We start from the raw sequence: 16,850 nt of genomic DNA, 5'->3' as shown, positions 1-16,850 counted from the left end.
AGCTTTGAAACGTACTTCCTCGGTTCCGAGCCCTCTCAATTACTATTACATTTCATTTTCTTGCAGTTAGTGTGTTATTTCTAAGCCTAATAAATTATTTTATTTTTAATACATTATATTATGTTATAGTTATCGAGTTCATAGAATACAGTGTCATTTTTTAATCCAATACTAATATTTTCTTATATCACAAATATATTACCTCTAAGAAATTCCACATCTTGCCCTGTTCCAACTGTAATCAGGATCCTCAGTTTTCTCTTTAATATTACAAAACTACTGATCAATTTGCCATATGGTGTAAATAAGAAAAGAGGGATGAAAAGTCATCTTACACATCTGAGAAGACATTTCCTATTCTTCCTTCTGCTCCCCCCCCCCCTTTCTTGCAACTCACATGCAGGACTTGGCGGTGTTGATAAACCTACCATTTAACTACAGAGAGTCACAAACTAGTAAGTACTAAATGCACGGACTTCTGTCTTTCTTCTTTCCCGGGATTTCTCATCTCACTCATATCAAACCCAGGAGAAGTGGGGCAGTTTTACCTTGATTGTACAAACCCAGGGCTTCCAGGTATGGCAGATTAGATACCATGAATGGCATGCCTTATTAAAACAATTAATACACTGGATCAAATATGGTTAAATAACTTTAAATACCACTCATCTACACACAAAAGAAAGGAACCTATAGATACCAAACAAAGGGAAAGCAGGACTCCTCAGGGGCAAATGAGTAGCAAAGCTGGCTGAAAGTTTCTGCTGAATCCTGCAGACTTTGAGCTTTTGTTTTGACAAGTTCCCAGTGTGGGAGGGAAGAGCCTGGACTCAGCCAGGGGGGAAACTATGACCACAAAGGGCTATACCTTCATGGGAACAGTGAAGGAGAAATAAATCTTATTGCACAGAAGGGGATAACGAAGAAATGTTTTGTCTTCTTCTTGGCACTGAGTGGAGGGGAAGGGAAAAAAGTCTTCCCTGGGATGTAACCACAAGCTACCTTCAAGTGGGTTTGTGACCCAAAATCACATTACCTCTGATTTAAAAAGATAAAAAAAAACTCAAGGAGAGAATTCAATTTAAAATTGTCTCAATTGGTTCTGCTTTTCTGACCTTAAAATAAATCCTACCAAAAAAATTTTAAAGGTAATAAGCAGCTCATAATCAAAACTAAAAATACACACAGAAACAAGGCACCACTAGTGAGAACCAGGAGAAATAAAAAATAAAACATGTTAAATGTGGAATATTAAAATTACTTCATATGTTTAAAGAAATAAAACTTAAGCTGGGATATAGACAGGAAATATGAGATTATAAAAAGACTAGGCAGATTTTAATGAAAAAATAAGAACTTCAAAAAATAACAATTAAAAATTCAATGGATGGATTAAACATAAGATTAAACACAGCCAAAGAAAGAATTAATGACCTAGAAGATATCTGAATTAATGATCCCAAACACAGCTCACAGAGACAAGGAGATGGAATATACGATGAAATAAAGGTCAAGAGACACAGAGAACATGATGAGAATGTCTAATATATGCCCAACTGAAGTAGAAAAAGGAGATAATAAAACAGTGGGAAAGAGGTAATAATGGTAACAACCGAGAGTTATTCAGACATCAGATCTTGGAATCCCAGCGAATCCCAAGTATGATAAGCAAAAATATACACAAACACCTTATGGTGAAACTGCAGAGCTACATAGAAAAAGTTTCATCTTAAAAGCATCCAGAAAGAGTGATTACACGCAAAAATACAGCAATTCAGCTGATTGCTGGCTTCTCACCAGCAGCTATGAAGCCAAAAGAGTATCTTCCATGAGCTGAGAGAAAACAATTGTCAACCTAGAATGCTACATAGTCATGTGCTGCGTAATGACATTTCAGTCAACAACAGACCACCTATATGATGGTGGTCCCATAAAATTAGTACCATATAGCCTAGGTGTGTAGTAGGCTATACCATCCAAGTGTGTTAAGTATACTCTATGATGTTTGCACAATTACAAAATTGCCTGATGACGCATTTCTCATAATGTATCCCCACTGTTAAGTGACTCATGACTGCACTCTGTGGAACTATCTTTCAAGAGTAAGACAAAAGGGGGCCAGCCCAGTGGCGTAGTGCTTAAGTTCACACACTCCACTTCAGTGGCCCGGGGTTTGCAGGTTCAGATCCTGGGCGTGGACCTGCACACCACTCATCAAGCCATGCTGTGGCAGCACCCCACGTATAAAATAGAGGAAGATTGCTACAGATGTTAGCCCAGTGACAATCTTCCTCAAGCAAAAAGAGGAAGATTGGCAACAGATGTTAGCCCAGGGCCAATCTTCCTCACCAAAAAAAAAAAGACAGAAAGCACTAAGGCAAAATAAACACCTAACCCTAACCCTAACCCTAACCCTAACCCTAACCCTAACCCTAACCCTAACCTAACAGATAAAACTTGAGAGAGTTTATCACCAATAGATCATCATTAAAAGAAATTATAAAAGATAAAGTCTCAGCAGAGGAAAAATGATCCCAGAGAGAAGGTCAGAGATGCAAGAAGAAATGTTAAGCAAAGATATTGAAAATAATAGGCAAAGCTAGGCAAAACTGACTGTATACAAAAGAATAATAATAATGCTTAATTTGTACAAGGGATGTTAAAACAAAAATAACATAATTGGTAGATGTTGAGGGGGGGGTGGGTGTTGAACTTAAACCATTACAAGGTCTTCAATTTGTTCAAGGAGAGAAAAAAATGTTGGTTAACTTTAGACTCTGTTAAGTAGGCAAATTAAAATATTTAGGGTACCCACTTAAAGAAGAGACAAAGAGCATACATCATCCAACGAGCAGAGGGAAAAATATTAACCCAAAGACAGCAAAACAGAAGAAAAAATAGGGGGGAATCACATAATATAATGACAGAAAGAAATGTAAAATATTAGTCATCATAATGAATGTAAATAAGCCAAGTGCCCCCAAATTTTTTAATTGGATTTTTAAGTATTGAGCAAAAAGTGTTTAAAGAGACATAAGAATTAAGAAAATCAATGAATGGAAAAAAGATATTTTTTTAAAAAGTGTTATAGCTACGTTAGTTACAAGTTCAAAACAAAAGGAATTATTGGAAATAAATCGAGTTACCATATAATGATAAAAGAGTCATTTCACTATGAAGATAAAACAATTCTAAACTTCTATGCATCTAATAACCACCTCAAAATATATAAGCAAAAATTGAGAACAACAAGGAGAAACTGGCAAATCTACCATCATGGGATATTTGTAACATACCTCTATCAACAATTAATAAATCAGACAAAACTCAGAGAACTGAATAGCATAATCATAAAGTGTGACCTCAAGGATATGTAAAGAACATTTCACATAAGAGGATTCACATTCTTTTCAGGCACATGGAACATATACAAAACTTGGCTCTATGCTTAGTGATAAAGTTAGCCTCCAAAAATAAAAAAGGAACAACAAAGACCATATATTCTGCAAAATGCAATGAGTTATTTACAAACCATGACAAAAGATAACTTAAAAAGTTAACTGATACTTTGTGAGTAATGCCTCTTATCCACATAGAGTTGCCTCCTTTGAAGTTTATGAAAGAGATCTAATTTCCTTACCATTCTCTGATATACTTACCATAGAAGAACTATAAAGCATGTAGCGAAAATCATCAAAAATGCAAAAACTTGGAATTTATATTAGAGAAATTAATACAGAGCGAAGGAAGATAGAAAGTTCAAGCATACATGAAGTGTTTTTAAGAGAAAAATTTTAAGTTCTACACATTTGGAAAATTGTTTAAACATACATTTTTAAAAGTATAAGTCAAAGAAAAAATAAAATGAAATCTATAATACAAATTATTGTAATGAAAATTCTACATATAAAACATTAGGGAAGTAGCAAAAACAGTAGTTATAAATTTAATTGACTTAGTTACGTTCACATGCTCTGCTTAACTTAGTTAAGCTAATTAAGTGCAGAGCCCTTATGCTTAGAGTAGAAAAAAAAATCTTCCAAATTAATGAGCTAAACATCCAACTTACAAAGTTGGGGAAAAATCGAAATAAATCCAAAGGAAGTAAAAGAAGAAAAAAAATAGTAGAAAATATTTAAATAAGAAACAAATTTTTTACAGGATAAACAAAGCCAAAATTTGGTTCTTTGAGGAGACCTGTAAAGTAGACAAATCTCTGGGGAGAACAATCAAGAAATAAAGAGAGGGCATAAACAATTTTGGGGGATGAAAAGTTGGCCATAACTGCAAATGCCGTGGAGATTAATAACAAGGAATTTCCTGAAAAACGATGTGATCTTCGAAAACGGAGATGAAACTATAATTTCTAAAAAAAAAAAATACATTTTATCAAAACTCAATCAAGAAGAAATTAAAATCCTGGATGGTCTTGTAACCATTCCAGTAAATTAAACCAATAAATTAAACATTTCCAGAAAAAAACCACAAGAGAAGCGAGTTCTACCAGTATTCAAGGAATAGATAAACCCAAACTTACACAAACTCTTTCGAAGAACAGAACAAAAAAGAAACACTCCTCAATTCATTGTATGTTGGCATAACCCTGAAACCAAAGTAAGAGATAAAATATAAAATGTCTAGACAGGAGAATCACAGGCCAGTCTCACTCATGAACATAAACACAAAATTCCTAAACAGGGGCCCGCCCCGTGGCCGAGTGGTTAAGCTCATGTGTTCCGCTTCGGCGGCCCAGGGTTTTGCCAGTTCAGATCCTGGGCTCAGACATGGCACCCCTCATCAGGCCATGCTGAGGCGGCATCCCACATGCCACAACTAGAAGGACCCACAACTAAAATATACAACTACGTACTGGGGGCATTTGGGAGAAAAAGCAGAAAAGAAAAAGAAAGATTGGGAACAGTTGTCAGCTCAGGTGCCAATCTTTAATAAAAAAAAAAAATTCCTAAACAAAATATTAGCAAACCAAATCCCACAAAGTATAAAAAATATAATAAGCCCTGACCTATTCAGGTTACACCAACAGTACAAGTTTCATTTATATTATTTTAATATTAATTGATTTATATCATCATATTAACACTTTAAAAGAACCAAACCATATGATCACCTCCATAGAAAAGGAAAAATTCCTTAATTAAATTCAACATCCACTAACGATTTTTTTTCTTTTAAGATTTTATTTTTCCTTTTTCTCCCCAAAGCCCCCCAGGAACACAGTTGTGTATTTTTAGTTGTGGGTCCTTCTAGTTGTGGCATGTGGGATGCCGCCTCAGCATGGCTGATGAGCCGTCCGTGCCCAGGATCTGAACAGGCCAAACCCTGGGCTGCCGAAGCAGAGTGTGCGAACTTAAGCACCTTGCCACAGGGCCTGCCCCTCCACTAATGATTTTTTTAAAAAACAAAACAAAACCTAGAACTAACAGTGTAATTAATTATGAGAAACTGAAAGTCCTTTTAACAGCAAGAACAAAACATGGATGCCCTAACATCCTTCTATTCATCATTTTACTGCGATTCTGAAAAATACAAAAAGGTAATATGAAATATAAAGTATAAGATTTGAAAAGGAAGAAGCAAAGATATTGTTTACAGATAATATGACTGTCTATGTAGAAACCATGAAAGAATCTACAGATAATTTTTTAAAAATTAATCAGAAAATTTACCAAGGCTACTAGATACAAAATAAATATACAAACATTAACTGCATTGCTATATATACCAGCAAAATTTTAACATTTTTAAAAATATTTTTTTTAACATTTTTATGTTTCAAAAGATATAATTTACAATAGCATCAAAAATATGAAGGATTTCAAAATAAATATTTGGTAGCAAAGATATGCAAACTCTTTATGTAGAAAATTATAAAACTTTTTTGAAAGACTTTATAGAAGACCTTAATAACTGGAGAGATACACTGTGTTCTTAGATGGGAAGACTCAACATTGTTAAAGATATCAATTCTTAGATCTATAAGCATTACCTAAATTTATATGGAAGAGCAAATACCCAAGAGTAACCTATACATTCCTGATGAAGAACAAGGGAGGTTCTTTCTTCTCTACTAGATATTATGACATAATAAGCCAGAGTAATTAAGATAATGTGGTATTGACACAGAAATAGACCAGTGCAACAGAAAAAACATCCAGAAATAGACCCGCCTATACATAGGAACTTGATTTTTTTTTTTTTTCAAGGAAGATCAGCCCTGAGCTAACATCTGCTGCCAATCCTCCTCTTTTTGCTGAGGAAGACTGGCCCTGAGCTAACATCCATGCCATCTTCCTCTACTTTATATGTGGGACACCTGCCACAGCATGGCTTGCCGACTGATGCCATGTCCCCACCCAGGATCTGAACTGGTGAACCCCAGGCTGCGGAAGCAGAATGTGCAAACTTAACCGCTGTGCCACCCAGCCGGCCTGGAATTTGATTTTTGGTGGAGCACACACTGCAGATCAGAGGAGGGGGTGAGGGAGAGAGGAAGGATTATTAAAAAACGGTACTGGAGCAACTGACTATTTTCACAGAAAAAACATTAATTCTGAGCAGATCAAAAACTTAAAGACAAAACTACAACAATTTTAGTAGTCAAAATAGAAAAAAAATATTACTTGGATTAATTTAAGAAGACAAAATAAGTGATAAATTCACCTGTATTAAAATGAAGAATATCTAGTCATCAAAACACACAATGAGAGAATTAAAACATAAGCTGCATTCTGGAAGAAGATATTTGTTTAACTAATCCTGATTAAGGGTTAGTATTTATGATATATAAAGAACAACTGTGAATGAATTAAAAAGAAAAAAAGCCCAATTTTTAAAAAATAGGCAAAAGACACAAACAGGTGATAAAAGAAAGAGAAAAGAACCAGGCCAGAGTCGATGTGACAGTTACAATGACTACCTGAAGGCTGAGCTACGGACAGAAGTAAATTACATTTTAACCTTGACTGTCACCAGATGGCCAGAGAACAATGCAGTAGTTTTTCCCGGTAGTTAGGACATCTAGAAAGCCCAGGAGCGGGGCTCATCTATCAACTAGCAGGTTGAGGTGTACTTCCGCAGTTTGCCAACCTGTTTATAAAGCCTCGCTTTTCTCTCTCTTTTTTTTTTTTAAGATTGGCACCTGAGCTACAACTGTTGCCAATCTTTTTTTTTCTTCCTGCTTTTTCTCCCCAAATCCCCCCAGTACATAGTTGTATATTTTAGTTGTGGGTCCTTCTAGTTGTGGCGTGCGGGATGCCTCCTCAGCATGGCCTGATGAGTGGCGCTAGGTCCGTGCCCAGGATCCAAACCAGGGAAACCCTGGGCCCCGAAGCAGAGTGCGCGAACTTAACCACTCGGCCACGGGGCGGCCCCCTCTCTTTTTTTTTCTTTTTCTTCTTTTCTTCTTTTTTTCATCCTCCATTTTCCTTAAAACTTTATTTTTGCCTTGTAAAGCTGCTCATGTCAGTTAACACAAGTATGACATAGCCTGAATGTTCGTGTCCCCCCAAAATTCATACATCAAAACCTAATTCCCAGTATTAGGAGGTGAGGCTTTGGGGAGGCGCTTAGGTCATGAGGGCTCCACTATGAGGATTAGCATCTGGGTAAGGGGGACCCCAGAGAGAACCCTCACCCTTTCCACCATGTGAGATTACAGCGAAAAGACAGTGGTCTATGAACCAGGAAGCAGGCTCGGAGCAGATGGCAGATGTGCGGGCACTTTGAGCTTAGACTTCCCAGCCTCGAGAACTGTGGGAAATACATTTCTGTCTATGGGAGTTTGTTACATTAGCCCAAGCCAACTAAGATAAGGAAACACAAAAGCTCCTAAATACATGAGAAAATAGCCGTATCAGCAGTGGGATACTGGTAATCTTTGATAACGGGCTCTCCAGCAGGGAAAGCCCAGATGTGTAGTGTTTTCTGATTTCCATGGGGCAAACATCACACGGTGATTCAAACTACCAATGTGATGTCACTGAACGCAGTCACAGTGTGATGTCACTGGCTTGTGGGCACCAACTCTAGCACACCACTGCATTAGCAATCAGGGAGCTGCAAGATAAATCTACCGTGAGACAGCGTTCTCAGCCGCCAGACTGGTAAACATGTCAGTCAGGTAATACCAGAGTTGTCAAGAATACAAAACAGTAGGAATTCTCATGTACTGCTGGTGGCAGTAAATCAGAATAATCACCTTGGCTGAAATTATGCAAATCCTACAACTCACAGATTCCACTCCTTCAGACCTTTGTATTTAAGACACAGACTCAATACTAGTGGCCGAGAGTAGATTTGGTCTTTTTCTACATAATCCTGATAAAATAAAGTATAAGATTGTGGTTGGGGGTTGGCCCGGTGGTGCAGCGGTTAAGTTTGCATGCTCCGTTTCGGCAGCCCCGGGTTTGCCAGTTTGGATCCTGGGTGCGGACATGGCACTGCTTGGCAAGCCATGCTGTGGTAGGCGTCCCACATATAAAGTAGAGGAAGATGGGCATGGATGTTAGCTCAGGGCCAGTCTTCCTCAGCAAAAAGAGGAGGCTTGGCAGCAGATGTTAGCTCAGGGCTGATCTTCATCAAAAGAAAAAAAAAAAGATTGTGGTTGGTTTGATTGTGCTTCCTGTATCTTTGCTAGAACCAAAAAAAAAACCCCTAAAACTTCAGAGTCTGGAGAATCTCTATTCTTATCTGAGAGATACTCAGATAAAAGCCTGACCCCAAGATGTCTCACCCTAGGTCCTTGACCCAGTCCTCCTTCAAGTTCACACTCCTTCCAACACCAGTCACAAATTGGAGACTTTCTACAGAAGGCTGGAGACTGTGGATAATATTTCTGTGTGTATGAAGGGAGCAAGAGAGAGAGAAAATGAAAGAAGTGTGGTTGAGAAAAGAGGAGAAAAGAAGGATGGGTTTGTAGAACCCCTGCTAGAACTCGATGCATTTTCCCTCAGAGCACTGTTACTTAGGTTAGGATCCTGGACTCTACAGGTAATCAATCAACTAATCATATACTTATTACAGACCAACACTATGTTAGGCATCGTGCTAGATATTGCAGATAATAGTGATAAACAATATAGACCCCTGTCTTGATAAAGTTTGCAAATTATTAAGGAAGGCAGACTTTAAACAAATAATAAGTAATTAATCAAATAATTTTTTTTTAAAGATTTTATTTTTTTCCTTTTTCTCCCCAAAGCCCCCCAGTACATAGTTGTATATTCTTCGTTGTGGGTCCTTCTAGTTGTGGCATGTGGGACGCTGCCTCAGCGTGGTTTGATGAGCAGTGCCATGTCCGCGCCCAGGATTCGAACCAACGAAACACTGGGCCTCCTGCAGCGGAGCGGGCGAACTTAACCACTCGGCCACGGGGCCAGCCCCTTAATCAAATAATTTTAAGTGCAAAGTACTGATAAGGAAAAGTCTAGGATATGTGAGAACTGATTAATAGGGTGACCAAACTCTGTTTGGAAGGACGTAGGTCACGGAGGGCTTCTCTAAGGAGGACATAAGTTAAGCTGACCTCTGAAGGATGAGTAAGAGTTTTATGTGTGAAAGCGTGCCTGGAAGAGAATATTTCATGCACAGGAACCCAGTGAGCAGAAACATTGAGGCAGGAGAGAGGATGGAAGAATTGCTTTGGCTGAAAGGGGATGACTGAGGGAGAGTGATGAGCAACAAAGCCAGAGAGGCAGTTAGTAGCAATCCAGCCTCAGAGCAGAGCATTCTGAGCCATGTTAAGAATTCTGGACTTGACTGTGAGGGTGATGGGAAGTCATTGAAAGATATTAAGCAGGGAAGTGAGATTATTAAATTTGCATTTTTTTTGAGATTTGAGAATTGTTTAAAACATAATTAACTATCTTAATTAAGAGTACGTGCAGGAGATAGGGAAAAAGAGGAGTCAAGAGCAACTCCTAAGTTTTCGGCTTGAGCGCGAGTGTGGGTGGGGAAGCCAATTACTGAGATGGGGGGGAAAGGGCAGATTTGGAGGAAGAACTAACGAGCTCCAGTTCTGACTTGTCATGAGGTGTTGATGAAACACCATGGGGAGATATCAGATATCGGATGGGAGGGAATGAGATCACCTTGGGAGATGGTGTAGAGTAAGACAAGTAGACAGAATAGACCTAGGATTTCCAACACAAGAGTAGGTTAGTACAGAAGGAGCCGACAAAAGACAGGAGAGGAAATCAAGGAAGGATTCGGAAAGCCAGTAGAATGTAGTATAACGGAAGCCGTAAAACGGGAACTTTTTAAGGAAGAGGGAGTGGTCAGTGTTATCTAATATACTGAAAGATGTAGTGAAATGAAATTGTCTTTTGCATTCCAGAGTTCATTGAGCACCTCAGTAAGAGCATTCTTGGTAGACTGGTTGGGTCGATATCCAGACTAGGAAGTGTTGGTGGGTGAGTGAGCAGTGAGGAGATAGATATAACAAACTGGGTTCCACACTTTTTAATTTAAAGGAACTGATAAATGCAAAAGATTTTTATATTATGTAGACAGCATCAGCAAGTTTTTGTTTTGCCAAACAAAAATACTTTTAAAATTCTACCAACTAGTACCATAATTTTATAAAAGAGCATTAAATTTCCAAAAAAAGTAGGAAGGATATAATATCAAAATAAAGTACAGTCCTCAGGAGAAGACCCTTGGCACCCTCCATCTGACGTATACATCTCTAACTTGCTAAACGGGCAGACACGGCCAACATTAACTGTTTCTTCTTTTACCACAGATGCATCAAAATCTCCTGATGATCGGAAACTGGTCCGTGGATGAGTGCTGGGGAACTTCAAGAGCAGAACTCTTTTGAGGACTTTGGCTCCCAACAGAGGAGAGGGAAGTTAGCAAGAGGAACCAAGGGAGACTTTTTTTTCTTTACATGGAAGAGACTTGAGTATGCTTAAATGCTAATGTCAAGAAGAAGCCAATAGAGAAGAAGAGGTTGAAGATGCAGCAGAGAGAAGGCATAATTTATGGCATAGTATTCCTGAAAGGGAGTAGAGGCGAGAGCCCAGAAGACACATGGAAAGACTGGATTTAAACAGGAGGGACAACATCACCATTGTAACAGGAGAGGAGTAGAATGGATGGGGATAGGTGTAGATCCGTATGTAGATTTGGTGGCAGAGAACTGAGGCAATTCCCTTCTGAAATTTATAGTTTCTCCATGAAGATGTAGACAAGATAATCTAAGAGTAATTGAAGAAATAGTAAATGATCAAAGTTTCGAGAAGAGGATTTGAAAGAATTGTTAAGGGAGAGAGAAAAAGCATGAGAATCACAGATTTGCTACATAGTATTGAGGGCCCAGCAGATTTTTTGGTTGTGAATTTATAATAATATCTAATCTACTGAGCAGAACTCAGCAGCCCAGGTGCAAGTATGTAGAAGATATAGGTAGTTGTATTCATCCAGGGTTGGAGTTTTACAGGATGAGTAATGAAATGACAAAAATCGAGAATGTTCACATATTGGCAAGTGAATGGTTGAAATGATGGTCCATGGAGTCTAGATGGAGAGAAGAGGATAGCAAGAAAACAGGGAGGCTGATGGAGAGGTAGAAGGCAGATACGCTCATGCAAGCAGAAAGACCCAACAAGGAACAGGTGTAATTGAGCGAACAATCTAGAAAGCTAGGAGGTCTATCTAGACTAGAAAAGCTGTTTGTGTATAAGATAGGTATCTTCCATTGTAGGCCTCGCTTTTAATAGAATACTTTACATCAGAATTATATGACTTACATAAGGTCTTGTGATCTGGCCTGGGAATTTAGCATGGTGATTAAGGACATGCCTTGGAATCAGAAAACCTAAGCATAGTTACATCATCTAAGTCTCATATTTCTCACCCAAAAGACAGGGACAACAATAGCACTTACTTCATATTTGTATGGAAAATGCATGTTGATTTCCAAACATCCAACTTAAAAACTTCTTGAAAACAATCCATTTGTAACTTGGTGATTCTTTATATTATTTTAGACACTATTTGGTATATGATGGTAATACAGTTCCTTTATTTAATTTATTCAATAAATATTTGTTATTGAGCACTATTACATACCAGACACTGATCTAGGTGTTGAGAATAAGCAGTAAACAAAACAAAATCCCTGTCCTTATGGAGCTTGCATTCTGATCAGGAGACAGATGTTAAAAAAGAAAATACATATTATGTCAGGTGGTGATGATGTTCCGAATCAGGTCAAGTGGGGAAAGGCAGATAAGGAGTACCTGTGGAGTCCTACATTATATACAATGCTGTAGGAAAGCCTCTCTAATAAGGAGCTATTTGAGCATTTGAGTGAGCCACAGAGATATCTGAGAAAGAAGATTCCAGACAGAGGAAGCAGTAAGTACGAAGTTCCTCAGGTAGGGCATCCTTGGCATGTTTGAAGTCCATAAAGAAGACCAATGTGGCCGAAGCATCCTGAGAAAAGGCGAAGCTGGTAGCATATGAGATCAGAGAAGTAGCAGGAGGCCAGCCAGATCATGAGTGGCCTTGTAGGCCATGATAAGAACGTTGGTTTCATTCTGAGTGAGGTGGGAAGTCACTGGAGGGTTTGGGGAGAGGAGTGAGACGTGATTCAATTTATGTGGAGATTAGACAGGTGATGGGAAAACGCAAGGATAAGAATTACAAGGCTATTGCAATAATCCAGATGAGAGGAAGCTGTACGTGGTAAGCAGAAGTGGTAAGAAGTAATTAGATTCTGCATATATTTTGAAGACAGAGCCAATAGGATTTGCTGGTACACTGAGTGTATGGTAAGAAAGAGAAAAGTCAAAGGTAACTATAAGATCTTTGGCCTAAATAAACTAGAAAATGGAATTGCCATTTTCTGAGATGGGTAAGATTGAGGAAGGGACAGTGTATATTGGGACAGACAAAATAAAGAGTTCATTTTTCGACATGATAAGTTTAAGACGCCTATTAGATCTCCAAAGTAGAGGATGTTGAGAAGACAGTTATAAATGTCTGAGTTTGGGGGACAGGTCTGAGCTAGTGACATAAATTTGAGTCATCTATAGAGAAGGCATTAATGTCATGAGATTGGGTGAGATCACATAAGGGCCGAGATACAGATAGAAGAAAAAGACATCTGAAGACTGAGCTCTGGGTCACCCCTACATATAGAGGTCAGTTGGTGAGGAGAAACCAACAGAGGATATTCAAGACGTGGGCAGCAAGGAAGAGAAGAATCAAAAGAGAGTGGCATCCACAGGCAAAATGAAGGAAATGTTTCAATGTCTAAGATATGACCCTGGAATTGGGTATTTGCTGTAAAATAGAGGCCAAGAGCATTGCAAGAGGTCAAGAAACCAGAATATTGGAAGGATTTGTCTTCGCGGCTATTGCAATCACCAAGAATGTTGACAGGAATCATATTAGGAAGAGTGACAGTGAGCCAGATATGAAAAATCTTCAAGGAGGAGGGGAAGCAGGAGCCACCAGGGGTCTAAAGACACCTACAGTGTGATGGCACCAGTTTCCAAGTCAAATAACTGTGAATGTTTTGGGTGTTGGTAACATTAGTTTGGCTCTATGAAAGTGTTGATATTCAACTGCTTTTTTCACCTACAAAAATGAAAATTTCATATGGTTGTACCTATTATAACTGAACATATATAAAACATGTTTCACTTGTAGCTGGCTTCATAAGTTGATATATATTTATGTTAGTGCTGTTTTTTTTTTCAGTTGTAAAGTCCCAGAGATCAGCAATTCGTATTTTACTGTGTGTGCCCTTCATAGCACCTAGTGATCTGCTTGGAAGTACCAACTAATTGGTCATTTAGTGCTTTTTAGACATATATTACTATAATTGCTGTCGCTGACTTCTGTCATCATTTCAGGGCGATAATCGTTCTCACCTTTCTGAGTTGGGAAACAATTGAGAAATACATACAGGCATCAGCTGGAGATCAGTATCAGCTTTATTGCTGAATAAGCTGCAACAGAGAAGACAGCTTGGACCTGAGGCCAAGGTGGGATCCCAACACCTCCTCTGGAAAGAATTGATGCACTCAGTCACCTCACAAATGCACACTGCTTCCCTGGTACACAGCCAGTCTCTAAGGTGAGGGGGAGTAAACTGAGGGCAGGGTGAGGCTGGGCTGGGGGGCAGCCGACGCAAGTATTTACAAAAGGCTCCATTCCTTGTTTACCTTCTCTCCCCATCTCCCAGAGCCAGCCTTTCAAGATGCTTTCTTCAAGTCTTCCCAGCCACCAGGTTAACATAGTGTTTGAAAGATTTGTTGGAGAGGTGCCAACTCTGGAAGATGTGGTCGAAGGCAGCAACTACGACCCCTTCCACGCTTGTTGTCCAGGGCTTGCTGTAGTGAGCTTACCACCGCAGGCAGGCAGGTCTGAATGAGAGCGCCAGAGAGGCCAGGCCACACATGCGCAATGACCCTTCCAGCCATTTACCAATTAGGTAAGGCACTCCTCCCCTAGGGAGACATGAATTGAGGGGATCGGAGAGAAAGCTGGACGTTTTCTCCCAAAAACGTCTGATGGTAGATCCAGTTTTTGTGAGGCCTGAAGCTTCTACAGTTTGGATGGTCCTCTTTAATGAAAAGAATACAAAATTACAAGTATAAAATTAGGTAGAAGGCTTGGAAGAGGCCTGAGCAAGCGAAGGTCCTGAGACTTAAGCGTTCCAGCTTTACAATACAACCTCCTCCACTCTTGAGAAGGCAGAAATACCTATCTTAATGGGTACATCAGTTAGGATACTCTCAGATGCAATAATTCACTTTGCAGGCAAACCAACCTGAATTGGCTTAAATAATAAAGAAGAGCAGCGGCTCACATTAATGAAGAGTCCAGTTCTTGGACAGGCTCCATGGTTAGTTCACCTAGCTTAACAAGGCCCTAACAACCTGGTTTCCTTTAATCTCTCCTCTGTGCTGTCCACTGTATCTATTCATCCTCAGGCAGCACTCTTCAAGGTTAAAGCATGAATGCCAGCAGCAACGGGAACTACTAACTTATTCTTCCCTGTTAGAAGAGAAAGGACCATTGCCTTGAGCTTCAAACCATGGCCCGGTGGACTCAAGAGTCTGAGTGACTAAGGCTTTCAGGAGCCAAGCACTGTGGCATGAGGAGTAGGGTAACCTTGAATGTCAGGTCGACCAAGGCCCACCTCCAGAGATAAGGCTAAGGACAAGGATATGGCTCATCCAGATCACGTGGCGGGTCCATAATGGAGGAGTGGAATTGAGGTTGGTGAATCACCCACAACATTAAACCAGAGGTCGTTAGAGAATAAAATAATGAGCCGGATATAGTGAAAGTTTTCAAGATGTTCATTCAATTTACATTTTCCCCTCCATCTTCATTTTTCTCTACCATAGGCTGAAAGCCCCAGGTGGGCAGGTATCATGTGTTCACTAGTTGCCCAGCACCTAGAGGAAGTGCTCAAAACTGACTGAGAGGGGCCGGCCAAGTGGCGCAGCAATTGAGTGCTCACGTTCTGCTTCTGCGGCCCGGGGTTCACCTGTTCAAGTCCCGGGTGCGGACACAGCACCGTTTGGCAAGCCATGCTGTGGGAGGTGTCCCACATATAAAGTAGAGGAAGATGGGCACGGATGTTAGCTCAGGGCCAGTCTTCCTCAGCAAAAAGAGGATTGGCAGCAGATGTGAGCTCAGGGCTAATCTTCCTCAAAAAAAAAAAAAAAAAAAAACAGAATGCATGAATTTACTAGAAACCTATGAGAAACAGCTGGTTGGAGCATTAAATAGGTAACTGCAATGGCTGATGTAAAATGGAACTATGCAGGAATATGAAGTCAGAACAACAAAAAGACTTCGACTGGGCTGGCCCCATGGCCAAGTGGTTAAGTTCGCGCGCTCTGCTTCAGCAGCCCAGGGTTTCGCTGGTTCGGATCCTGGGTGCGGACATGGCACCGCTGGTCAGGCCATATTGAGGTGGCGTCCCACATGCCACAACTAGATGGACCTGCAACTAAAATGTACAACTACGTACTGGGGAGATGTGGGGAGAAAAAGCAGACAAAAAAAAAAAGACAGAGATTACTGGATTCGAGCTGAACTGACAATTTTCAGGTCAGACCATGTCTTACCAAAGAAAGTGGGAACAGGACAAAATGGTTTTCCTTTTAAGTAGCTCTTCAAACTCTAACATGGCTGAGGTGTCACAGATTCAATAAGACATAAAAACTGCTTCACAAAGAAACAGTAAGATACATGAAAAGCGAAGGATAATTAAGATAACTATTTTATTTTGCCATTATATGGGGGGGCAATTAGGTTAAATGAGAGCACTAAACTTATTGTTGCCTAATGGAATACGTTGAGCCAAAGGTAAGGATTTAACATATTTTTCTATGTAAAAGTAAAATAGAAAGCAAGTCATCATTCTTAGTGTGATAAAGCTACTGGAGAAAAAGAATCACATAATTTTGCATGACTTCTGATTTTCCATTTGTTTCAACTTTTATTTTCTACATTCCTTCCTGAAAAGAAAGACAAAAATCTAAATTTTGAAACTCAGATCACATTTTAAATATACTTAAACTTTTTTTTAATTAAACAACTCATTGGTAAATCCTTCTAGTAAAATGTTTATTTTTCAAACAGACATTATCTCCATGTTTCTTGATCTTCTAATACAAATTTTTGAATATCTAGCTTTATTAAATCAAATCACACTTGTTCACACCTGTGATGTGGTGTGATGTGCGGTAGATTACATTTAGGGTGGGGTGGTTAGGTTGCAATGATTTTAAATCATGGGCTCCATCTCAGGAATCCAGCAATGTTAGGTAAGAGATTAGAAAAGGTCCATAGCTTGC

The 16,850-nt window shown here is 39.3% G+C and overlaps 1 long non-coding RNA gene across 2 annotated transcripts in view; it reads right to left on the bottom strand.

The window, feature by feature from the left end:
• LOC111770932 (uncharacterized) overlaps positions 1 to 16,850 on the bottom strand; it is a 31,648-nt gene that overhangs the window by 12,333 nt on the left and 2,465 nt on the right. For both annotated transcript variants that reach the window (XR_002804423.2, XR_011433209.1), the window contains exon 2: positions 4,538 to 4,603. This is a non-coding gene — a long non-coding RNA (uncharacterized lncRNA). The remainder of the gene's footprint in view (positions 1 to 4,537; positions 4,604 to 16,850) is intronic.

Source organism: Equus caballus, chromosome 27 (assembly GCF_041296265.1).
Source record: "Equus caballus isolate H_3958 breed thoroughbred chromosome 27, TB-T2T, whole genome shotgun sequence".
Classification (NCBI taxonomy): Eukaryota; Metazoa; Chordata; class Mammalia; order Perissodactyla; family Equidae; genus Equus; species Equus caballus.
The sequence above is the reverse complement of the archived record's forward strand: the minus strand, read 5'-3'. Positions and strand labels throughout refer to the sequence as shown.